A 27086-nucleotide genomic window follows, 5' to 3' on the forward strand; every position below is an offset into this window, starting at 1 on the left:
CCACATTTCCTGCTCTAAGAGGTTGAGAGGTATGAGTGAAGGCTATGTGCCAGCTATGCACATCACAAATGACTGTGCACAAACTAAGGAGGAATTTCATTTCTTTACAAACAAAATGATTTTAATTAGAGATGCTGACATTTTGACAATACAGGATCATGCCGAGTATATGTGTGAAATTGCACAAACGTTCATCTCCCATCTGACATACTAGATATATTTCTTTGAATTGTGCACTAACACTGAGGTGGGGATTGAATGGAGAAATAGAATCAGCTGGAATAAGAGAGCAATATTGCTGCAACTCAATTCATCCCTCAAGTCTTGGTAAGTACCTTCATGTGGTAGATCATGTTTCTACAAAATCTCACCAAGATGACATTGACATATAGACTGCATTTTATATATCATAGAGAAAGGCAGGCCAAAAATAAAAAAAAAAGAAATTTGAATGCTCAGGTCCCCGGATACAAAAAAAGTGTCCACTCCTGATACACACACTGGTGTCAGGATTGGGGGAAAAAAGGCAGTGTAGAATCCTCAGAATATAGAAACATTACTACCACAGAGTTAGGCCATCTCAGAAGAGAGTAGTCATCTTGTAAAACAAAGAAAAAGTAGTTCGCAAAGCCCACAAAAACTGAAAGGCCAAGCAAAAGACATAGAAAATAGAGTGGACTTGAGGGTAATGAAGAAATTAGACATTGCTACTATCATGCAAGAAACACATAATGTCCAGGTAGAGGATATGTAGCAGGAGATATAGAGGAAATACTGAAAAGACCAAAAAAAAAAAAAAGAAATGTGCATGAGAAAAACTGTTAAAATCTATATATAATAATATAAAATCCCTAACCTAACAGATCAGGAAAAAAAAAAAAAGATTATCTACATGAAGATATGTTAAGCTGCTTAGGAAAAAGTGACAGAGGAAGTGAAAAAAAGACAAAGAAGAAAGAACAGCGGCTATTGAATGGTATGAAAAAACAAACATGGACGTGGGAAAGAAGAGAACTAACATATTGCAATATTTATCCAGATACGAAAGCAAAATGAATCACTACAAATATGCAGCTCCAAAGATGTTTGATGAATAATACAGGCAAAGACACCCATATATGGTAAACTTCACAATATAAAAAAAATAAAAAAATAAGATAACAATGGTGAAATCTAAAAAAGAAGTTTAGTGAGGTAGAATTTAAACAGATACAATATGAAGTGATAGACCTCCTCTAAAGTGAAGGATCTAATGGGACAAACTCCAACACAGGCAGTGTCACAACATGATGGCCCAGTGGTTCCTCAAATGGAAGAGCAGCAGATGGCGTGGGATGCATCTGAAGAGGACAGGGTGATGTTCTGGACTCTTATGTAGAGGACTCACAAGAAAGTTCATTTGGAGTTGCCCGGCAAGTGAAGGGGAAGGAAACAGTAGCAACTGTGATACATGCAACATTGTTTCTGATGGGCCAGTGGGGAACCATATGGATGAGCAACAAATGCAGCAAGATGGATCTGAAGTGGATATGTCACAACATGATGTTCTGGAACCTTCCTTCAAAAACTCTCAGGAATAAGACGGCAAATGAGATGTTCTCAGTTCAGAAGAAAATAATCTAAGGGAAGGCCTGCTTTATTTACTAGAGATGGATAAAAAAAAGTTAATAAGGCCCACAACTTTAGAAGACAGATAAAACAGATGAATACAGTAATTAGGACTATTATGAACAATTCATGTGATCTAACAAAAATAAATAGGATGCACTGCTCTGTAGCTAAACTTTATAACAGATAAAGTGCTACCACAAAAATGTAGAGTAATATAACAAAGGAAAGGAAAAGAAGGGGAGAAGTAGAAGTCCACCGTGGAAGCAATGAATAGAGAAATTTAATTAAGACAATAAGTATTATTGCTAAGAGGATATAGAAGAGAGAACAAATCATCAAAATACTTAGAAAGACAGACATGGTAAAAGCAATGCACAGTATCAAAACAGATCAGGATTTATCATGCACTATTTCTAATAAAAATATCAGCACAAGAAAAAAAAACTCAGAAAGTATGCAGATAAATATGAAGTAAAACTACACAAAAGCAATAAATTGATGACCAAAACAGGTTTTTATATAGAACTATGTAAAAAGCAAAAGGAATAGAAACAGTCAAATAAAGAAGAAGTTACATTTTCAGAAGCATGTATGAAGATCCTGTTGAGCATAACAAATATGTTGAAAGGTCAGAAGAATTAAGAGAATCGGTGAGAAGCTTTAATATAGGGGATATGAAAGAGGATAAAGTAACAGCCAAAGAAACAGACAAAATTAAGAAAACTTCATGAACAGAAAACTTCAGGCAACAACTACTTTCTGGCTAAAGTTATTAACATCATACACAAAGATTTAGCCTTGAGTAAAAATTACTTATACACTCATCCCAAACAGACACCAGTCTGGTTAACAACAGGAAAATGATACTCCTCAAGAGGGGCAGAAGGTCATGAGACACATTGTGGCTGCTCTCCTTATACATGCTACTGTGCTACTGCTATTCTTAGCATCACACCCATTGTGCACGGCATGATGATGGTATTCATTGGTTCATAGGTGTTTACTAGGCTAATGACCATAAGGGCCTTATTAAGCATAGCCATGCATCCCAAATCTCTGACAAGTTCTGATACCCTTGATAAGTATAAGCATTATTTGAGGCATAGATGCCAAACTAGGGATGAATTTCTCGTTTCCCATCCAATTGTCCAAGTTGCCCTTGAATTGAGTTGGGGAGGAACTCTGCTTCACATGGATGGGAGAGCCTATTCCATGGATGGGGTAGTCTCTGGGATACATATCTATCTCCCCAGCAGGTCCTATTTATATAAGAGGTAAGGTTTAAACCTTTATAACTGGTAATTCTGGTGTTGTTTGTTCTGTGAATATGCAGGAGGTCCATCAGAGTGGGGTCTGATAATGCTCTGTATGCCAGGCATAGATATTCTCCCAAAACCCTGTACAAAGTGAGTGCCTACAGCTACACAGAGCCAACATGTTATATCTTTCTATAATCCTCCATTATTTTCAGTTCCTTCATTTGCATAAATTTTGTGGCACATTTGTATAGATTTTCTCAATTCCATGCCATTTTCATTTATCAGCATGCGCAGTTTTGTCCATTGATCAGGCATGCTGTCTGTATCTCTGATTTATTCACAGTCTGCGCTTGGTTGCTACACATTCTATTTTGTACAGCACAACGCACTAAACATCTACGAATACCAGCCTATTTTTTTACTCTTGTATTGCTTTGATGTAGCTATATATTTCGAATAGCATGATCATAAAATAGTGAAGGTAAGTATGTTTTCCATCACCTCCATTTTTATGTGATTTCAGAGGTACCATATTTAAGGTTTCCAGGTGTGCATAGCTACCCCTAAAACGAAATAGGTATTTTATCAAACAAACATTTTCATTTTTGTTCTTGTTTAGTTGTTTTTGATGATCATTTTGTTTTGATGGAATGATCGTGATGAGAGAGAGAATGTTCTATAATCGTAGGCCATAAACTCATTTCCTAATGAACATGACGTTTGCAAACTATATGAACATACTGGATTGTTCTATAATGCCGTGAAATACTTTAACTCTAAATTTCTAACCATTTTAGACAGCCATGCCCCATTACGCAAAGTTAGAATTAGAACCAAACCGGCACCATGGCTCACCAAAACGACCAAACAAAAAATCCTCCAAAGAAATAAACAATGGGCCAAATGGCGCTCAACAAAATGCTCCTCAGACCACCTGCAATTCAGACAGCTAAGAAATGAAACAAAAAAAGCCATATTAGCCAATAAAAGAAACTACTACTACCAACTACAACAAACCAACCAAAATAATCCCCAAAAATTCTGGCGAGGTATCAATAACCTCCTGCACCCTGGATGCTCAAGTACTCCCTCTCCCTCTGGCTCTGATCACAACAATCCCATCCAAATAGCTGACTCATTTAATACCTTTTTCACTGAAACCATACAATCCCTAGCCAACCAGCTATCCCCTAGCACCCCAGGCTCTGCCACAACCTTTACCAATAATTCTCATCAATTTCATTTTCAGCCAGTGCCCACTTCACTTATCTGTAACCTCATACAGAAACTTAAACCCACTACTCTCTCTGCTGATAAATTACCTGCAGAATACCTGCAAAAAGCTGCTAAAGTCATAGCCTACCCCATATCCATCCTCATTAACAGAACTATCTCTGAAGGATCTATTCCCCTAATCTGGAAAGTCTCTCACATAATTCCCCTGCATAAGGGCGGTAACTCCAAAGAGTTGTCCAATTATAGGCCCATAGCTATTCTATCTCCTTTGGCAAAAATAATGGAGAAATGTATACACATACAACTGTTAACCTACCTACTCGATCACAATTTATTAGCACCCTGTCAACATGGCTTTAGACCATTTCATAGCACAACCTCTGCTCTATTATCCTTCACTAACCATATTAACAGCAATCATAATATTGATACTCTATCCTCAGCTGTTTTTATTGACCTGTCCAAAGCATTTGACATGGTGAATCACCACCTCCTTATAGACGCACTCAAAAACCTGTCATTGGACAACCATACTATACAGTGGTTCCAATCATGCCTACATAACAGGCAACAGGCTGTACTATGGGTAAATACTTTATCTTCCCACGTCCCAGTCACTCTAGGGGTCCCGTAAGGATCTATATTAGGCCCATTACTCTTCTCCATCTTTACAAATGACCTTCATTCTGTAATTCCTCAAGCTGACTGTATCCAATACGCTGACGACGCCACACTCATATGCGCTGCTTCTTCTCAATCAGAACTTCAGTCACTAACCCAAATGACCTTTAGTACAGTTGAAAACTGGCTCCTACAAAGACGTCTTATCCTTAATCCCAAAAAAACAAAAATGCTACTATTTACCCCCACCCGCAGAACCTCCCCACTTAACTTTACTATTACTTCAAATGATGGAACTATAATATCTCCTGAACCAACCACCAAACTACTGTATTGTACTGTAATACAAAGTACAAATGTGTTAGTCTTATTCATCTATTCTTAGATAAATTTTTACTTTTTCCTACTGAAATATAAAATATATAATCTTAGGCTTGTACTATAATTGTTAAAACTTCTTATGTACCAAATTATACTGTTATTGTCTTTGTCTTGACCTTTTATGTTGTTGTAATTTGCGGAGCTTTTCTCCCCGGGCCTCCACTGAAAATGGACATATATCCAGCTGGACTAGCCCGGTCAACAAATGTAAAATAAAAATAAAAAAATAACCTTTCAGATAAATAATTTGTGCTGTTTGATGAACTTGTTTACTGTATTTCTGCTTCTCTGTTTCAGCACCACTTTCCTGGTTTATTAGTTATATAACAGATACAAACATTTGACATTCACAAAGCCTTGTTAAGATGGACTGTGTTGGCTTGATGAATCTATGTATAATACGCATTGTTCAGAAACAACTACGATGACAGTTATTAAAAATGTTAATTCTCCCCAGAAGTGGGAAAAGATATTTTTATACTCAGTTGACAACCTTCATTGGCAAGTTGCTCAAGAAAAATATCCTAACAGCAATTGTTTTAGAAACGTCATGAACTAAATCATATTTAAAAGATTGCAAAAATATACAAACAGCCTCACTGACTAGCTCATTAATGTAGAAGGACAGTCTGAAGAAAAATATGAGCTTGTAGTTGCAGTTCTAAACCTGCATGCCAAAAGAATAAAACATTGTATGACAGCGGCATTTTTATTCACTAACTGCAACTCTACTTTTCAAAATCTATCAGCATAATAGAGTTGATGCCTGTACTGCATATCTGTAAAATAAATTACAAGTATGTTTGAATCAGATTTCAGTCAAATAATAAGAACTGTAATACAAATGTGCAACACTGAATATAAATGTTTTTGGAACAGGTGATGTACTGAATTATTTTGTTCTACATGGCCAATAGCAAAACCACTTGCAGAAAGCAAACTACACGATGCATTTAATAAAACTCTGCCTTTCTTATGAATACACCTGAGCATCCACAAAAATTAGACAGAAAGGCATTACATTACTGAATAGCAGACATAATTTCATGCAGAACATGAGATCTGCATGCAATTATTAATTAGTCTATTTTACGATGCGCAGTTTGACTATGCAAGCATTTTGTTTCAGAGTCAAAAATAGATGCAAAAAACTCCACATACGCATCATGTTGTACTTAATCAGGGGATGGATGGATAGTGTGACTGACCAAGTCCCGACAGTCTAGTCATCATACCTCAAGTTAAAAAAAAGGGAAACAAGTTCCATGCAACTCACGAATAGCAAATATCTCACATTTCATGCTATCAGCTTACTTATTAAAAACATTCTTCTTAGAACAGATTTCTTATTAGTACAGTTCCAACTGAGTGCATGTGTGTCCATTCCCTTTTATGACTATTACATCTTCACTACAAGCAAATCACACACCTTTACTAAATACTTCTCTGGGCTAAATATTTCTCAGGTAGGTTCAGATATTTCAGTCCTCCTTATGTTGCTATGGGTGACATAGGAAAAGACCCAGGAACATTAAAAATTAAATACAGTCCATTCTGTTCACAACCTAACATCTAATATAACAAAGTACAAGCAAGTAAAGATAGGCCTCTTTAACCGTGGTAAGAAAAGGAATGTTAAATATGATCAGTCAACAACTTGTATATAATATCTCTTTGAGATACTCGCTAAAAGTTATCACCTGCTAACTTGTACCTGCACTTCCTCACCTATAACACAATACAATGTATGATTTTGGCAAGGATTTCATTGGTTATAAAATTGAAGGGGATTATTCCATACACCATGATCATGCCCCGACCTAGAATATACCCGCACTTATTTTTTTGTACAAATTTTCTTTTATAAACGCATACTGGAAATATTCACTAGCAAAGCCTTGGCACGTTTTCTTCTTTCCACCTCCATACTAACGTAGGAGGATTTGCTTTACACACTAGACTTAACTGTTAGGAATTATACAAATGTTTTTATCCTGTGCAAGGTGAACCTCTTAGCCAGTAAACGACAAGAACCCCTTCCTCACTGAACCCAGCATTTCCTATTTTATTATGAAGTCCACCCATACAAATGTAGCTTCTAATAGCTTCTTCTGACCTTTTAATCATTAAGAAGCCAATAATGTTTATTCTATAGCATATGATTATGATTAAACCATTATGGAGATTCTTCATATTAGTAATGCCTGTACCATTATGTCTTTTTATAAAGAATGGGTGGAGGTTTAGAATGGTTTTAGAAAAATGAGAAGACGGTGGTATAAACATCATTGATATTTTGAATGTTTTGGAAAAATGAGAAGATAACGATAGAATTTTAGATACATTTGTATAAAATAAACAAACAAATAAATAAACTAACTCATGGATAGTCAATTTTCTGGTCATAACAATGCCATGCAGGTTGGTGCTATTGTAGAGAACTGGACCTTCTACTGGCAGTGAGGCCTTCATCCTAAGACTTTGTGCCTCAGAACACCTTTGTGCTGTCTTCTATTACTCAATACAATCTACTATATTAGATATTCTTACCTGAATAGCAGTAGTATCACCAAATAAAGTATTTTTTACAGGATACCATATCAACACATCAAAGTAAAGTGAGAAAAAGATTGTTACTTCACTTGTTTGTGCTACAGTTCTGCTTTCCCTTTAAGAATACTTTGTCACAGACAAACCACTTTTTATTGTAGTATTATGTTTAGAAAATGTAATAAAAGTAATATGTCACGTTAAGAAGTGAAGGGTCATTTTTTTCTGTATTGCAGAATTAAACAGTTACTTTGCTTTATAATTCATGCAATTAATATGGTTACAAAATGCTGAAGGGGTTATTGATAGAGATCAGGATTTAAGAACAAGAGCACAATGATGTGTCTTGCACTGAGGTGTTCAAACATGCAGAAAGAATCTTATTCAAAGGGTTAAATCTGCCTGCATACAGGCACAGGTATGTTTATATTACTTTTGAAATGCCTGTGAAGTTTATGTATGCAATAGAGATGACAATTCCCAAACAATACAGCATGCTAATAAATAAATCAAAACCTTTTTTTCTGATTACCATCATGTTTGAGTCATTCAGAGATACACGCATATGCTCAGTGAGTATGAGTGCACACACACACATACACACACACACACACACACACACACACACACACACACACACACACACACACACACACACACTCCTCTGCTCTATCTCCTACAGTACTTTTCTGCATGCTAGTATGGGATTCTGTGCACTCCATCTAACACACATATGTTTTTGTATATACAAATGTACAAAGTAAAATTACGTATAATTATTATTTATAAAGAAAATATACATCCACACAACAGGACTCCCTACTACAGTACATAGATGGCTCCACACTCATTTGCACATCTGACAATGTTACACACCTCCAAAGAATTACTCAGGAAGTTTTAACAGCAACTGAAAAATGGCCTGCTAACTCACAACTCACGGTCAACACTAAAAAAAACAAACTACTATTATTTTCCCCAAAATCCCTCGCCCATAAAATAAACACATTTAAATTCCTCTCTCTTGATAACACATACATTGAAGTAACTTCTCATAACAAATTATTATGGATGATAATCTTAAATTCAACCTGCATATACTAAACTGTATAAGAAAAACTCATCAAAAACTAGGGGTTCTTGATAGAGTCAAAAACGTTTTCATCCACACAACTAAAACTTACACTTGTCAGTATTTACCTCCTCATGAAACTTCTTTATGGTCGTCCCATCCTTGCTAACCTTCACACATCACAAAAATCAAAACTTGAAGAATGCTATAATAAAGTTGCTAAATTTGCAGCAAATACCCTTTTCAGAACCCATCACTGAATAGCACTAAAAGCCAACCTTGGTTAGAACTACCCCATCAACTAAAATATACACAGCTTCTTACCACCTATAAAGTTATACAGAATCCATTTGCTTGATCAGCAAAAAATAACATTCTATTCATCTGAAAAAGGCAGTGAAAAAGGACATTCCACACTAAATTTTTGTTTCTTTAATCTCTTAACTGCTGTTTTTATCTTGGCTACCCATGTGCTGGTCATTTTTGTCTGTTTATTAAAGACAATCATCTCCAAAATGAGTTGTCATTCAAAAGATCTGAGAAGAACATATTTGGATATTCTATTGTACATCAGACTTTGTACATTGTATAATAGCAATTTGCATATTTATTTGCAGACTCTACTTCCAAGTCCAAGAAAAGAGTTGCATCTTGAAGTTTTGTACAAAAATGTGTTTTTTCCTTACATATTTTCCTGTATAAACACTTGGATACTGGAAATCACTCTAATGTTATAACAACACATTTAACATATTTTTATGTATACCTTACTTGCCCCACCACATATAAAAAGTGATATGTATGTAATATAAGTCAGCAGTTTGCAATGAAAACATTGTGTCACTGGTCAGGGTTCAAGAAGATCCACAATGGACCAGATTTAATGGAAGTCAGATTAAAGGAAGTCTGTTAATTTCCAATGAAAATGTTGTGTTTTTAGTTTTTCAAGAGGATGCACAATGTGCCAAATAATTTACCCCATGTATCTTTAGTACAGATGTTTCAAAAGTCAATACAAATTCAAAAATATTTCCAATAACAAATAACAAGGAAGAAAAAGAAACGTCTCCATATTTATTCATCAAAGTACTTATTTGTCGAATACATATTCAACATGAGCTAAACAGTAAAATTCATTATAACAGAATACAGACTTTTTCCCAGGGTTAGGAATCACTCACCCACTAGCACTCCAAAACACACACTGCACTAAATCAAACCCACCCAAATGGGGGGCTTTGACCCCCACACCCCCAACTATATATACCAACTCCAAGATTGCACTATAGTGGGGAAATGGCAAAAGTTATGGTGATGGCCCAGTGGTTTTTATTCCCGGGAAAAATTCAGTGCTTTGCTGTAACAAATTTCACTGTTTAGCCATCAATGATTATGTATTCGATGAATATGTATTTCAATGAATTAATATAGACCCAAGGAAACTCATAAATGTCTGAACAGTAGAGAGAATACATGCTAAAATAACACACAGATTATAGGGAATGATAACATTTTTTATAAGAAAACTTTCAGTCTACAGAAAAAGGCATTATTTTTTCAAAAGAGAAGGTAGAAAAAAAAGAGGCAAGGGGCAAGTGCAAATGAAGAAATTAAAAGTGAATGTGGAAGGATCGAAGAAAATTAAAAAAAAGAAGAATAAGACAGATGTTGACTACATGACTCAGGCTGTGGATGTACAAAGCCAGCTGGAAGAGAATTGTATGCTTGCAAATTTAATATGGAATGAAAACAGACTAATAAGACTAATGGTGAAGAAGATCCTTCCTTTGTAAACACTGATAGAGCAGATATTATTGTATTAGAAGTTGAAGACTCTTCAGATTTGGTCAGAAAAGATATTCTTGTAATTGGAGATTCTATTATTAGAGGAAATTATGCTTATATTTGCAAAGAAGATAATGAACATCGAATAGTGTTATGCTTGCCAGGAGCAAAAATAAGATGTGAGACAAACCCCGGAATGCCTTAATGTAAGGAAGTATGGATCTGTTTTTATTCATGTGGATACGAATGATCTCATCTGCAAGGACTCTCTGGTTGTTAGTAGGGAACTTACAGCCCTCTTAGATAGTATAGCTTGTACTGGTGTTAGGACATATTTTTCAGAAATCACATATCGAAAGGATAGTCAGCTCACTGTGAATGAAAATATGTTTTGGTTAAATACCTACATGGAAAAATGTCCTGTTTTAAAAAATGGAAATGTGTAGAGTGTCAAAGCCTAATTTTGAGTACACGTGTTCAGACAGTAGTACAGTACAATACATGACCAAAATACATATACATTTGGTGTTTAAGTAAAAGAAGAAAAAAGAGTAGACAGACAGGCTATAAAATATATACAAAATATACAATATCAATTCTAGTGATTTTTGCTTGAAGTAATGGGAAAGAGTAGTGGAAGCTAGGTTAAGAAGGGAGGTGATGATTAGCGATCAGCAGTATGGTTTCATGCCAGGAAAGAGCACTACAGATGCGATGTTTGCTCTGTGACTGTTGATGGAGAAATACAGGGAATGTCACAAGGAGTTTCATTGTGTCTTTGTGGACTTGGAGAAAGCATATGATAGCGTGCCTAGAGAGGAGTTGTGGTATTGTATGAGGAAGTCAGGAGTGGCAGAGAAGTATGTAAGAGTGGTACAGGATATGTAGTGTGACAGTGGTGAAGTCTGCAGTAGGAGTGACAGATCCATTTAAGGTGGAGGTGGGATTACATCAAGGATCAACTCTGAGCCCTTTCTTATTTGCAGTGGTGATGGACAGGTTGACAGATGAGATCAGACAGGAGGCCCCATGGACTATGATGTTTGCAGATGACATTGTGATCTGTAGTGAGAGTAGGGATCAGGTTGAGGAGACCCTGGATAGGTGGAGATATGCTCTAGAGAGGAGAGGAGAGGAATGAAGGTCAGCAGGACTAAGACAGAATATATGTGTGTGAATGAGAGGGAGGCTAGAGGAATGGTGAGGATGCAGGGAGTAGAGGTGGCGAAGGTGCGTGAGTTTAATTACTTGGGATCAACAGTTCAGAGTAATGGTGAGTGTGGAAGAGAGGTGAAGAAGAGAGTACAGGCAGCCTGGAATGGGTGGAGAAGAGTGTCAGGAGTGATTTGTGACAGATGGGTACCAGTAAGAGTGAAAGGGAAAGTCTACAAGAGGGTAGTGAGACCAGCTATGTTGTATGGGTTGGAGACGGTGGCATTGACAAAAAGGCAGGAGTCAGAGCTGGAAGTGGCAGAGTTAAAGATGTTAAGATTTGCACTGGGTGTGACACGGATGGACAGGATTAGGAATCAGTATATTAGAGGGTCTTCTCAGGTTGGATGGTTTGGAGACAAAGTCAGAGAGGTGAGATTGCATTGGTTTGGAAATGTGCTGAGGAGGGATGATGGGTATACTGGGAAAAGGATGCAAAGGATGGAGCTGTCAGGTAAGAGGAAAAGAGGAAGGCCTAAGATAAGGTTTATGAATGCAGTGAGAGAGGACATGCAGGCGGTTGGTGTGACTGAGCAATATGCAGAGGACAGGAAGAAATGGAAACAGATGATCTGCTGTGGCGACCTCTAATGGGAACAGCCGTAACAGAAGAAGAATTCTAGTGATTTTTGAGTTGCATACAAATGTGTTGGTTTGAACACATATAATAGAACATAAAAAAAATTAGTAATTCAAGAATTGACCATGACAGTTGTTGAGCAATATGTTATGTTTAGTAGGTATAGTATTACAGGGTATGAGGTTTTAGCTATAAGCAGAGGAAAAAAGATGGAGATCTCAATGGAGGGGGAGGAAAGAGAGGTAGTGGAGAAAGCAGTATAGTAAGACTAGATGGGTGGGTGGAAGAAGAAGTAAGGATGGTATTACAGGAGGACTCAGGTGGAAAAGGCTAGAATTGAATAAGTGGAGGATGAAAGAGTGCTTGTGGAGAGAGGTGGGCGGTGGACGTTTAGCCAGGGGAAGTACATGAGCAGTCCCAGTTGTTGTTTAGGTGGGTCCTAAGAAGTTGTTTTAACTTGACAGAGTTGGTGGTGTTAAAGTGGTTTTGAGGGATGGAGATCCAAGCTTTTGAGATTTGGTTAGAATAAAGGGAGTCACCATAGCTATTATTAGATTTAGTGACTTTTAACAGAGATTTATTGGTGGATCTTAGGGTTCTGTGGTTTAAGTATAGTTGGATGAGATTATGGAGTGCTTGACAGTTTACAGGTTTAGTAAGTTTGGTTTGAGCAGTGGTGACTTGGTTGAAAGTGAGGAAGTTGGTTAGCTCTAGGCAGTTTAGTTGATGAAGTGCTGTGCAATGGTAAGATCTATAAGAGGAAATTGTCACAAATTTGGCAATTTTATTATAGCATGCCTACATTTTGGCTAAGTTAGTTTTTTGGGGTTAGTAAAAATTGGAGAGCAAGGCAGAGAGAAGATGGGTTCTGACAATTGCTTGTGTGGTAGAGCTGATTAGGAATTGCTTGGCCCTACAGAGATAGGCAACTTTGATATTGGTATTTTTAATGACTAGTACAATATGCTTGTCAAACCTAAGGTTACTATCTATCGTGACCCCTAGTAGTTTGATATGAGGAACAGGTTCTATTTTGGTGTTATTGGCTGGGTAAATACAAAGGGGAGTTGTTTGATTGATGGGAATTTGTTTAAGAAGAGAATTAAGTTTATTTATTTCAGATTTAGAATTAGTTGATGTTTGGAAAGGTGAGATCCAATGTCTGAGAAAGATTTTTGAGTTATTTCTAGAAGTTGTGATAGGAAGGGAGCAGAGCAGATTAGGGATGAATCATCTGAGCATTGAATTGTTGTTGCCAGGTTGGTTGCTGGATGTAGTTTATTGGTGAAGATTGTAGACAGAAGTGGACCTAAGATTGAGCCTTGTGGAACACTAACTGAAATGGGTAAGGGTGAACATAAGTCATTTTGCCATTTCACAGCTTGTTGTCAGTCTGTGAGATAATTGTGACACCTAGAGAGAGCTGAGTGCATTAAATTTAATGCTGCTAGCTCATTGAGGAGCTATTACTGAGATACCATGTCAAATGCCTTGGACATATCTAAAAAAGATGGAAGCAATTTGTTGCCAGTCATTGTTTAGATGGTTAATAGTGTTTGTGAAACTTAATAGGGCAGTTGTGGTACTGTGCATAGGCCTAAAGTGACGCTAGGAGTTAGTCAGCAGATTATTACAGGTAAGGTAGTCCATAAGCTGGGACTGAATGCATTTTTCGAGGATTCTGGACAATGGCAAAAGAATGGTAATTACTCTATAGTTTAAATAATTTGGTTGTGACATCTCCTTTGTGTAATATATATAATATACAACATTTTCCAAAGCTTAGGGACATACTAGAGAGACAGGATAGATAATGGTGTCAGCTGCTATCTTGAGAAAGGTGTTGGGTAGTTGATCAGTTGCGAGGGTTGTGGGTTTTAGTTTATTTAGTCGTCTCCTTATGGTAGATGTTTCAACTGGTTTAAGGGAGAAAATACCAGCAGAAGATGAGGTTGGGGGCGGGACTAATAGTAGGATTTTGTTTTTTATTATAAATAAAAAAAAATAAAAAAATAAAAATATTATATAAAAAAAGATAGTAATAGAGTGTGTAAAGAAAGAGTTAAATTGCGTGGCTAAACTGTCACTGGTATTGGAGGTGGTGGGTGGTGGAGGTGATGACTGAGTAGGTTGGAAAAGTTTTTTGATGCTGCCCCAGAATTTTGGGGGGATTATTTTGGTACGATAGTTGTATTTGTGTATAGTATTTTTTTATCCATTTTGATTTGGGAGTTGGATTTGTTTCTTATATGACAGTGAGTTTCAAATGAGCTTTGTTTTTGTTACTGTGGTAGTAAGACCACGCTTTGTCTCTGTCCTTGAGTAATTGTTTGGTTTCTTTAAACAGCCATGGAGTATAGTAGGATTTTACATGGACCTTTCTAAGAGGAGCTATTGTGTTTAGAATCTGAAGGAATTTAGTATTAATGTATTCCATGGCGAAGTCAAGGTGGAAGTATGATAATGGAGACCAATCACAGTGTTGGAGTAGGGATACAAAGGTGGTTTCAGAAAAGTGTTTCTTGCTTCTGTCTATATATTGTGGATTTTGGGAAGTTGGTTTTGTGTCTAAATAGAAAGGTGGGTAGGTGGTCACTTAGGCTGTCAGGGAGACAACCTGAGTGATAGACTAGTGAAGGTTTATTTGTTAGGGTCCAGTCAAGTACTGATTGTCTCCCCCGTGCTTATTCACCCTGGTAGGTGAGATGATAACTTGTGTGTATCCATAGAGATTTATGAGATTAGAGAGGCTGTCTGATGGACATGTAAACCAATCTGTATTGAAGTCACCCACAATTACTGTCTCCTGTTTGAATGAAATGGATGACAAGAACAGTAGTCTTTGATTGTGGAGAGGTTCTTACATGGAGGGATATAGGCTGAGATTATGGTTATGTGTGTGTTTGGGTTGATTTCAAGTTGAGTGGCTAGAAGTTCACTGATTTTTAGGGCTGGGAGCTCAGTTTAGATTATTTGTAAATTTAGTGTGTCTTTATATAGAATTACTACACCTCTACCACCTTTCTTTATTCTATCTAGTTGGTAGCGATCGTGGCCAGGAGGAAGGATTTCATTGTGGTAAGAGGTGGGTGGGTGTTGTTTGGTATTTGTGTTGTTTGCTGTGTTGAATCTGGGCTGGAGTTTGGGTGGATGTCACCATTTAGTTTTAGTTGAGGGTTTTTGTGAGGGAGCAGGTATGGTGGTTTACATATAAACCTAGTAACTTTATGTACCAGATATGAGAGAGGTAGTATTGGAAGACATCTATATGAAAAAAGTTCTGTATTGGATATATTAAGGAGGTTAGGAGCATAGTATAGTATAGTAAATTGAGGCATAGAGCGAGTTGGAGGAAGGCTATTTGGGAGATTTACTGTTGGGTATTATATGTGTGTGTGGCATGAGGTAAGGTGGAGAAGGGTTGTGAGAAGAGTAGGATGGAGGTTTGTACTGCTGATTTGGTGGAGAGGGCTATATGATTCAGTCACTTTGAGTTATTTTGGTAGAGTGTGACTTTACGTGGATGATGAAGCAAGGGGGGGAGGTGTAATGGAGAGAAGCGAGGTGGACGACTAGTTATTAATTGATAAGGGGTGGGATTATTTATTTGACATTTGTTGACCGGGATAGTCCGACTGAGCTGGAGCCCTTTATCAGTGGAGGCCTGGGAAGAAAGCTCCACAGAAAAAAATAAACAATAAAAATTACAGTATAGGAGTAGAATACAATAATAATAATAATAATATATATAATAAAGTAGACTAGCAGATATTCATAGATCAATACTAGGCTAACTGCCCTTGCGAGTCATTTTAAGCCTAGCCAATTATCCCTTGGGAGACTTGAACCCTGCACCTTGTGTTTGTAAGGCAAACAAACCCTCCCAACCCCAAATTTATTCATTATAATAAATGTCAAAACAAAACAGTAAGAAAAGAATGGTAAGTACTGGTGTGGAAAGTGACTAAAGCAGTCAAAAAAGACAAACAGAATGCAGTTTAAATTATCCTCAGAGGACAAGTGTACATATAAAGGCATTTAGTTGTTTTTTTAAATAAATGGACTGTGAGGATATTAATTAAAAACAATTGCAGGAAGAATACAGTATATTATTGTAAGTGAAGAGGTGAAGGAGGTCAGAGAGAAGTAGGAGACAATCAATTATCATCAATGTTTTTGAGAAGTTATAAAAGAAAATATATTTAGAGGAAGAAAGGAGAGGAGAAAAGAGTGGGTAGTGGAGGACTGATGGAAGGGATTCAAGTAGGATCATTGCAGTGACAAGCCCAGGTGCTATTTAAGTAATTGTTTAGTTTTCTTAAATTTTTGGACTAGGGTAATTGATCTAAAGTAGAAGCAGATCTTGTTCCATGAAAGTGCAGGAAAATAGCTATAAAGACTATGTTGAATGGATTTTTTTAGGTTTGTATACCTGTAAGCGACATTTATCTGAGCTTCTGAGGGATCAAGAGGGATTATACAGGGACAGAAAAGAGGATAACTTAGGGCAGGCAGAGGGCTTGTTAAGGATGGAATGGATAATGAGAAGTTGAGTGAATAACAGTTGGTTACGAAACTCGAGCCAGTTGAGTCTTCTCAGAGCACAACAGTGTTACTGTTTGTTGTTTTTGCATTTAGTTACTTGTAACACATTGCACTCAAGTTACCTGGCACTTGCTCACTAAAGCAATTATATAAGTCAGCACTAAAAATTAAAAGCACTACACCCTCACTCCCCACTGGCCCTTGTTTTCAATTATTAAGGAATTCCCAATATTATTCTAGCATGTCCAAAGGTCAGTTGTCAATCTCCTCTCCAGTCCAGCTGGTGAATCTGGGAATCTTGAGGCAATGTTATAACTGCCTCATGTACACAGACAACCCTCTCCTCCTCCCACATAACACAAATACTTGCGAGAGATGCAGCTATTTAGCCAAACTGGAGGCTGAGCTGTCTCAACTCAGGACTGGCAAGACCAGACAGGAGGAGAAGGCAACTACACACACCACAAAACCAGCCTCACATAATGCTACCACACCACTGAATCAAACACATAAACACACAAAGACATACTCGGAGGCTCTGAGTAAAAATTTACCTAAACAGCAGAGGCCTCCAAAGCAGACACCCAAACAACTGCTACCTCAAGACACCTCACAAGCAACACATAAACCACAAAAGCAGTGTGCAAAGCAGTCACAGCCCTTAAGGCCAAATACAACACCAAACATACTTGTCATAGGTGACTCCATGGTCAGACACACTGATGTCCCACTCACCAGGCTGAACAAGGAGAGGGTCACAGTAAGCTGCCTATCGGGCGCTAGAATCTGCCACATAACACAAGCACTTTGGTCACTCCACGGCAAGTACAAATATGACACAGTCATTGTCCATGCTGGTGTGAACGACCTGAGATGTACCTCCTTGGACTACATGAAAAGAGACATAGAGGAGCTCTCTGATTATGTAGCCCAGGCAGGTATGACCCTGACCCTGAGCAGTATCCTTCCTTCACCAAGAATGATGCCACAATATAGAGACAAGATGATCAGCTTTAACAATTGGCTTAATGTCTGGTGTCATTCAAAGGGGATCCAGTGTCTGACTGCCTGGGATGACATGCTTGCAAGCCACGCTGCTTCGCAAGGGACGGCTTGCACCTGTCACCCCTGGGATTCCGGATATTGGCTAAGGCTCTTGCCACCCCCATAGTGCCTTTTTTAGGCAAGGCTCAAATTCTAAACCTACCACCCTAGAAAACAAAAATGATAAGAAACTGAGGGTAATGCTGCTCAATGCCAGAAGTCTAAATCTCAAAATGCACGCACTCGAGGCCCTTCTCAGTATGGAGAACATCGATGTCTGTGCTGTAACTGAAACCTGGTTCAAGGCTCCTGAGAGCACCCTGGCACTATTAGGTTTTACCTCATATCATGCGTTCCAGCCCCAAAACCCGGACCACACCACAAAAGGAGGGGGTGTATCCATATACATAAAGGATACCCACACCTCCAGGTTGGTGGCAACGCACGAAGCTTCAGAAACCATCCAGGTGCAACTAACCATAGGCAAAACTGCTCTACAAATTGTAGCATGCTACAGGCCACCCTCTCAAACTCAGGAACCCCACACAGCCTTCCTGAAGACACTGGAGGGTATAAATGTATCTCCAAACACCATCATATTGGGTGACTTCAACTACCCGAATATAGACTGGGAACATTACTCAAGCCCTAACTTTCTAGCCCAACGGTTCCTGGAGTTCATAAATTCAAATGCCATGGAACAGCTAGTCATTGTTCCCATGAGAGGAGAAAATATACTAGATCTCATTATCACAAACATGGGGACAAAATGCTCCACACCGGAAGTATATCCCTCATTGGTGAGATCTGATCATAAACTAATCTCACTGGAAATCCACATCCCGCCCCACCCCAAACAAAAAGACCACAGTGAAGAACTTCTCTAAAGCAAACTTCACACTACTCAAGACTGGTGTGGTATCCTTCAAGGCCCCTGAGCCAGTGGAAACCACAACCAAAGCTGCGGAAGCCCTTACAAATGCCTTCTATGAACACCTCCAGGACTGCATGGATCAGGCAATCCCAAATAAAACCAAGACTCTTTCCACAAAGGGCAAACGTCCAGTCTGGTGGACCCCAGCCATTAACAAACTTTACAATAAGAGGAGAAAGCTATTACATGATAGAACAAAATCCATAAAAGGGAAGTCACCCCTGATCATTATTAGTAAACAAATACGAGCACTCATAAAATCAACTAAGGCCAATTTTGAGAGAAAATTGCCATGGATTCAAAGGACAATCATAAGGCCTTTTTCAGCTATGTTAGGAACCTGGGTGGAAACTCCCAGATATGCTCAGAATTAGTCCAAAATGATACAAAAATCACTGAACCCACAGACATTGCCAACATACTGGCAGACAGGTTCAGTGCAAACTTCACCCCCTCTCCCCTAAAGGAGAGATAACTATCCCAGCAGAGTGTAGCCTCCCAGACATCTCAAATGCGCAGGTGAAAGCTGCTCTCTCTAAAGCTAAAAACACAGCATCAATGGGACTGGATGGTGTCCCCGGCTGTGTGCTACACGAGCTAAATGAGGAATTAAACCCACACATAAGGCAGCTGTTTAATCTCAGACTTACCACAGGATACGTGCCCAAGGAGTGGTGTACGGCAACTGTGGTCCCACTCCACAAAGGCGGTGCCTCTACGGACCCTGGTAATTACCGCCCCATAAGTTTAACAAGTCTAGTCTGCAAAGCTATGGAGAGGATCACAATGGAGCTCATAAACAAAGATATAGGGGACTTGCAGACATTGGATCTGACCCAGTTTGGCTTCGTCAAGGGCAGATCATGCCTTTTGAACTTGGTTGACTTCTTCGAAACAGTCACCAAGGCCATTGATGAGGAAAAGGCAGTCCATACAGCCTACCTTGACCTTGCAAAGGCCTTCGACACAATACCCCATTCGGGTATTGTAGAAAAACTTACCAGCTTAAATGTAAACCCATATGTCACAAGATGGGTTGCAAACTGGCTTAAGGACAGAACCCACAGGGTTACAGTTGCTGGCGCTATGTCAGACTCCAAGCCGGTCACAAGTGGTGTCCCACAGGGCTCGGTCCTTGGCCCCCTATTGTTCGGCATCTACTTCTCAGAAGTACAGGCCAACATGGGAGGACTTTGGCTGACAAAGTTTGCAGACGACTGCAAACTGGGTGCCATAGTGGAAAGTGCATCGGACACGGATATCCTTCAGAAGGGACTCACGGAAACAGATAGCTGGTGCCAGAGCCATGGCCTGAAGTTAAACGCCAAAAAATGTAAAATCATACCCTTCGGGGAAAAACAAGGTAACCCCAAGCTACCATATAGGTGGCAATCCACTAAGCACAGAAGAGGTTATCAGGGACCTGGGGACCCAGGTTGACAGTGGCCTTTCTTTTGACACTCACGTTGCTAAAGTGGTTAGAAAGACCTTCTACATTGCCCACCTGATCATGAAGGGATTCACATCCAGATCTAGTGAGGTCATTGTTCCCCTGTACTCTTCACTTATCAGACCAATGATCAAGTACAATGCCCCATTCGGGATGTATCTCACCCGACATCTGCAGCAATTGGAGAGACCCCAAAAGTTCCTCACCAAAAGGATAAAGGGACTCCAAAATCTGTCATATGCTGCCAGATTGAAGAAACTCCAGCTCTATTCAGTTGCATACCGTCTGCTCAGAGGTGACATGTGCCTGACATACAAGGCCATGTCCAACCCGGAATTAATGGACATGCTCCACCTCAAAAAATCCAAATCCACCAAAACCACTAGAGCAAGCGACTTAAACCTTAGCACAGATATAAATAGGACGTGCTGGAGGGATAGATTTATCACTCAGAGACTCCCTATACTGTGGAATAAAATCCCGATCCGTGTGAGGCAGAGCACCTCGCTGGCTCTGTTCAAGAGAAATCTTGACCTGTGGATGGGAGATCGTAGGTTTATCCCAGGAATCATCTCTGTGTCACTGCTGGACAGAGGCACAACAAACTAATGGGCACAGTATTTTTTCATATAAGGGGTGGCGTAAGCCACAAAAATTTGGGCTAGGCTTATAAATGCCTTAGGGCAGATAGCCTAGTATAAACCTATGAACCTATGAACCTATGAAGTTGTAAGATTTTGAAGGTTGATTAGCTGCAAAATTTCATACTTTATTGTAGGTGGTTTTGAGTTTGTAAAGTAGTGAGGACTGTAAGTTAGTTAAAATTGTATAGCTGTTGAATAGGTTAGGAAGAAGGTAAGCTTGGTCCGGTGAGATTCTGGAGTTAGGTGTGAAGAATGATTTGTTCTTATACAGTAGACCTAGCTTTTGGTGGGTTTTCTTGATACAGTAATGTACATGGAGGTCAAATTTAAGTTGATCATCTATGATTGCTCTGAGGAGCTTAGTGTGAATAACAGCTGTAATAGTAGTGTTGTTAAGAGAAGAGATGGTGAAGGATTTAAGATGGTACAGGGATATACAGAGAAAGAGAAGTAGCTTAGTCTTTTTGGGGTTAAGTATAAGCTGGTTGTCAGTAAGCCAAGTTTTTGTGAGGTTGAATGAAGTTTGTGTAGGCTGGCAGCAATGGAGATGATAGTAGAGTCATCTGCATATTGTATAAGAGATGACTGAGAATAGGATGTGTGAAGTTGGTTTGTGAAGATGTTAAACAGAAGGAGGCCTATAACTGAGCCTTGTGGAACACCCATTTTGATCGGAAGAAAAGGAGATAGAGCAGAGAGCCATTTCACAGCTTGCTGTCTCTCTGTGGGGTAGCTGTTAAACCAGGAGACAGCTGCTGGGGAGAAGTTGAGTTGACAAAGTTTGAAGAGAAGAATGGGGTGACAGACCATGTCAAAGTCTTTGGAGAGATCTAAGAAGAGACAGGACACTAGTTTTCATTGTGTCTGGCAAGGGAGATGGAGTTAGTAAAGGAAACAAGTGCAGTAGATTAGTGACTGGGTAATTGGAGGAGGGAGTGTGGTGAGGCTAAGAATAAATGTACTAGATGTGGGGGTGGTTGGCAATTAGGGGGTAGGGTAGGGTAGGGGATCAGAGTCAGTCTGCCTGATAGTTAGAATGCAGGCAGACTGTTTTTCTGGTTTGAATAATGCCATTAGTTTAAAGCCAGTTTTGATTAAAAGACGTAGAGAGAAGTTGTGAATTGTTATGGAATATAAATACAATACTTATTTGTTCTGCTGTAAAAATGAGCTGAAAATAGAAATATTTATAAGTGAATATTTCATTTTTGTATTTTTAAATGTGTTTTAAAAGGTTTTTTTATGTATGTCTTTTTAAGAATTAATTGCTGAATGAGTAAAGGGGTGGGCTGAAGCATATGATTTGATTTTAATCTCCTATTTAAATGCAGAATGTGCTCATTTTATTTGTACTGATGAAGGGTGTGAGACCCGAAAGCTTTATAATAAACTTTTTGGTGTGTTATAATCAGTCTAAATAGTTACAAAACAGGTCCCTTGCACTTGCCATATAACCTGTTGCAGATAGCACCCTAAAACAGTAACAGCTAGGTATTAGTAACTATCAGATTGGTAATGTTTCCAAGAAATTGTAAGGAGCACTATTTCCAAGCTGCCTAATGTGCCCAAGCTTCAAGTATTTTTAAAAGAATCTGTTAGTGATAAATTTGTTATAAAAAGTAGGGAAAAGGAGTCTGAAGCAAGGGGGACCAGGCAATTATTGTCCCTGGGAATGTGCATGCCACTATCTGGTGAGCATAGCTAGACATACATCAATTTAATTAAAGCAGCATTCAGGATTTCTGTAAAAAATAAAAACCTACATTCAAGTGTTAGAAATTAGAAATTACAGGTCCTGTTCATAGGTTCATAGGGTCATAGATGTGCACTAGACTAATGGCCCTGGTGCCTTTACAAGCCTAGTCCATAGGATTACACTGGCATCGTGCCACCTAACCTTAGTTCCTAGTGGCTCTGTCGAGTAGACCCACTGGAGTGATCCCCGGGATGAATTTTCTATTTCCCATCCACTCATCAAGATTTCTCTTGAAGAGGGCCAGTGGGGTGCTCTGCTTGACATGTATGGGTAGTCTATTCCATATCATGGGCAACCTCTGGGTTATGAACTTGTCCCTCCAGCATGTTCTGTTGATTGTGGTAATGAGGTTGAAGTCTCTGGAGTGTGTGGTGTGGAGGGATTGGGATTTCTTTAGATGTATAATTTCTAACACAGCTGGGTCAAACATGGCTTTGTAAGTCAAACAGAGATCGCCTCTAAGTAGGTGATATGAGAAAGAGAATAGTTGGAGTTTTTTGAATTTGTCCATATAGGACAAGTGTTTAAGGCCTAGGATCCCCTTTGTGAGGTACTTTTGTGGCCCCTCCAGTTGTTGCAGGTGTCTAGTGAGGTACATGCCAAATGGGGCATTGTACTCAATGATTGGTCTAATGAGGGAATAGTAGAGGGAGACAACAACCTCTTTCTTCCTGGATGCAAAACCCTTAGTAATGAGATGTGCCACATAGAAGGACTTTCTGACCACAGTGGCAACGTGGTGGTCAAAAGAGAGATTGCTGTGAACCTGTGTTCCCAGATCTCTTATAATGCCTTCTTTGTTCACTGAACTACCAGGGAACCAGGTTTTTCTTAAGGGGGATGATGACACATTTTCTGACATTGAGCTTAAGGCCATAGTTCTGACACCAGTCGTTGGCGTCATCAAGGCCATTCTGTAGGATGTCAACATCACTTGAGGAGTTAATAATAGCTCCCAACTTGCAATCGTCTGTGAACTTTGTTAGCCAGAGTCCCTTTATGTTGGCCTGGACTTCAGAGCAGTAGGTACCAAACAGGAGAGGACCCAGGACCGAATCCTGTGGGACTCCACTCATGACTGGTCAGCAGTCAGACTTGGAGTAAGCTACTGTCATACTGTGGGTTCTATCTGTAAGCCAGTTTGCAACCCACCTAGTGAAACAAGGGTTTATTCCTAGCTTAGTGAGTTTTTCTATGCTTCCTGAGTGGGGAATGGTATCAAAGGCCTTGGCCAGATCAAGGTAGGCTGTATGATCCACCTTGCCTTCATCCACAGCTCTGGTGACAGACTCAATGAAATCAACCAAGTTGAGCAGGCATGATCTACCCTTCACAAAACCAAACTGTGTAGGATCCAGAGTTTAGAGATTCCCTATATCCTTGTTTATTAGGTCCATGATGATGTGTTCCATAGCTTTGCATATCAGACTTGTCAGGCTAATTGTTCGATAATTCCCGGGGTCTGTAGTTGCTCCTCCTTTGTGGAGAGGGATGACTGTAGCAATGCACCATTGGGTAGGGACAAAGCCTGAGGTGAGGCTGTGATTGAACAGGGCACACAGGTGAGGTGCCGGTTCACTCTGTAGTTTATGTAAAACACAGCTAGGGATATTGTCAGGTCCCATAGAAGCTGTATTCTTGGCCTTGGACAGTGCTGTTTTAACCTGTGCATCAGTAATACTGAGTGCCTGGCAATCTACTGGTATTGTCATTGGTCCTTTGGTGGGGAGAGAGGGGGTAAAGTTAGCACTAAATCTGTCAGCCAGTATATTGGCAATATCTGTTGGCTTGGTATAGGAGGTACCATTGTACAATAGCTCAGAGCAAATCTGGGTATTGCCATGGATATTCTTTACATAACTATAGAAGGCCTTGTTGTCTTTACTCTCTGCTGCAATTCTGTTTTCATAGCTAGCTTTATAGGATTTGATGAGGGATCTCAACCTTTTGTTGAGGCTGATAAGGGAGTTTTTCCAGTCTTGGAACTTTGCCTTATTCTGCCTCAGTTTCCTCCTTCTATTGTAGAATTTGTTTATGGCAGGGGACCACCAGATTGGCTTTCTTTTTGTTTGAGGAGAGTGTCTTGGTTCTATTGGGTATAGCGAGATCCATGCATTTGTGTACATGTTCATACAGTGCACTGGTGTATAATTTGGCGGTCATGCAACTTTTCTCCATTTGCATGGGTACCATGAAGTTAGTGACCTCTGTTTTTAGGAGCCCAAAGTTAGCTTTGGAGAAGTTTTTCATGGTGGTTACCTTTGTGGGGGTGGGGGGGGGGTGGAAGGGATGTGTATTTCCAAGGTGATTTGTTTGTGGTCAGATCTAATCAGGGAGGAGTTGACTACTGGTGTAGAGCAATGGTTGCCCATGTTAGTAATGATGAGGTCAAGGATGTTGCTACCTCTAGTGGGGGAAAGAATGAGCTGGTACACAGCACTGGAATTAATGAATTCCAGAAAGCATTGGGCAAGTGTATTGGTACATGAGTATTTTTCCCAGTTAATGGAGGGGTAGTTGAAGTCACCCAGTATGAGAGTGTTAGGTTGAACCCTAGTATTCTCCAGGGTGCTTAGGAACATGGAGTGTGAGTCTTGGGACATTGTTGAGGACCTATAGCAGGCTACGACCTGAATTGCTGCCTTACCCAATGTTAGCTGCACCTAAAGTATCTCAGATGCATTATGTTGGGCTACCAGTCTGGAGGTGTGCTCATTCTTTATGAATATGGAAACACCACCGTCTTTGGATCTTCAGTCCAAGTTCTGGGGCTGAAAGGTGTGGAATGAGTTATAGCCTGGTAGTGCAAGGGTGCTTTTGCTGCCTTGAACCAGGTCTCTGCTACAGCACAAATGTCGATGTTCTCCATTTCAAGGAGTGCTTCGAGTGAGTTCATTTTGAGATTTAGACTTCTAACATCGAGCAGCATGACCCTCAGATTGCATTTCTTTGTAGCTGTTACAGTGGTATTTTGGTCTTTGGAACACCACCTAAAAAGGCACTATAGTGGTGGCAAGAGCCTTGGCCAGTATTCGGAATCCCAGGGGCAACAGATGCAGGATATCTCCTCCAAAGCTTCGAGGTCTGTCAATCATGTCATCCCAAGCAGACAGATACTGGCGCCACATAGAATGACACCAGAAAATTAGCCAGTTGTTGAAATTAATCATTTTCTGCTTGTACTGTGGTATCATTCTGGGTGATGGCAGGATGCTACTCAGGGCTAGGGTCATACCTGCCTGGGCTACATAATCCAAGAGCTCCTCCATGTCTCTTTTCATGTAGTCTAGGGAGGTACATCTCAGGTCATTCACACCCACATGTACAATAACAGAGTCATATTTGTACCTGTTGTTGAAGGACTTGAGTGCATGGGTTATGTGGTGGATCCTGGTGCCTGAAAGGCAGCTGACTGTTACTTCGCCTTATTCAACCTAGTGAGTGGGACATCAGTGTTTCTCACTACCGAGTCACCTATGACTACTGTGTTGGGCATTCTGTTTTGTGTTAGGGCTTTGGTTGAGTAGCACACTGTTTAGCAGAGTTATGTATCTCGTGATTAGTGTTGTGTTGTGGTGGTTGGATACGTTTCTGCCTTGGAGGTCTCTGCTGTTTGGTTAGACTTTTATTGAGAGACTACATGAAGGTGGGTGTGTGTGGTTTGTGTATTTATGTGAACAGTGCTGGTGTGTGTTTTGCAGGGCTATGTGTTCCATGTGGTATGGTGCAAGTGTTGACCTTCGCTTCTTGACCAGCTATTCCGGTCTTGGCTGTTTGGGCAGTTTTTCCATCTCTTTCTACTTTCTGGTTTAAAAGCCTATGTTTACACTTGTTCCCTACCTTTCCTGCAACTAGTCTAGTCCAGGTATATTGCTGGTTCCTTTGCAAAAAAATCACTCAGAGGTTTCCACAGACTCAGTGGAGTCAAGGGAAACAGTCATTGTGCAATAATAGTAATATTAGAAATTCAAGTGTTAAAAATTAGAAATTACAGGTCCTGTTATAGTGTTATTTTGCTGGTTCCTTTGCAGCAAATAATCGGGAGGTTTCAGCAGGCTCAATGAAGTGAAGGGAAACAGTCATTGTGTAATAATGGTAATATTAGAAATTCAAGTGTTACAAATTAGAAATTACAGGTCCTGTTATAGTGTTCTGTTATAGTGTTATATTGCTGTTTCCTCTGCAGAACATCACCAGGAGGTTTCCACAGGCTCAGTCGAGTGAAGGGAAACAGTTGTGTGATAATGGTAATATTAGAAATCCAAGTGTTAGAAATTAGAAATTACAGGTCCCATTATAATGTTATGTTGTTGTTCCTTTACAAAAAATCACTGGGAGTTTTCTGCAGGCTTAGTGGAATGAAGAGAAACAGCTGTTGTGCGATAATGGTAATATTAGAAGCGGTG

The 27086-nt window shown here is 39.5% G+C and overlaps 1 protein-coding gene across 3 annotated transcripts in view; it reads right to left on the reverse strand.

Moving 5' to 3' along the window:
- CALCR (calcitonin receptor) overlaps positions 1 to 27086 on the reverse strand; it is a 2888559-nt gene that overhangs the window by 2532192 nt on the left and 329281 nt on the right. The gene's annotated exons all lie outside the window — the stretch shown is intronic.

This window comes from Protopterus annectens, chromosome 3.part1, assembly GCF_019279795.1.
Source record: "Protopterus annectens isolate FY-2018-M chromosome 3.part1, PAN1.0, whole genome shotgun sequence".
NCBI classification, from domain to species: Eukaryota; Metazoa; Chordata; order Ceratodontiformes; family Protopteridae; genus Protopterus; species Protopterus annectens.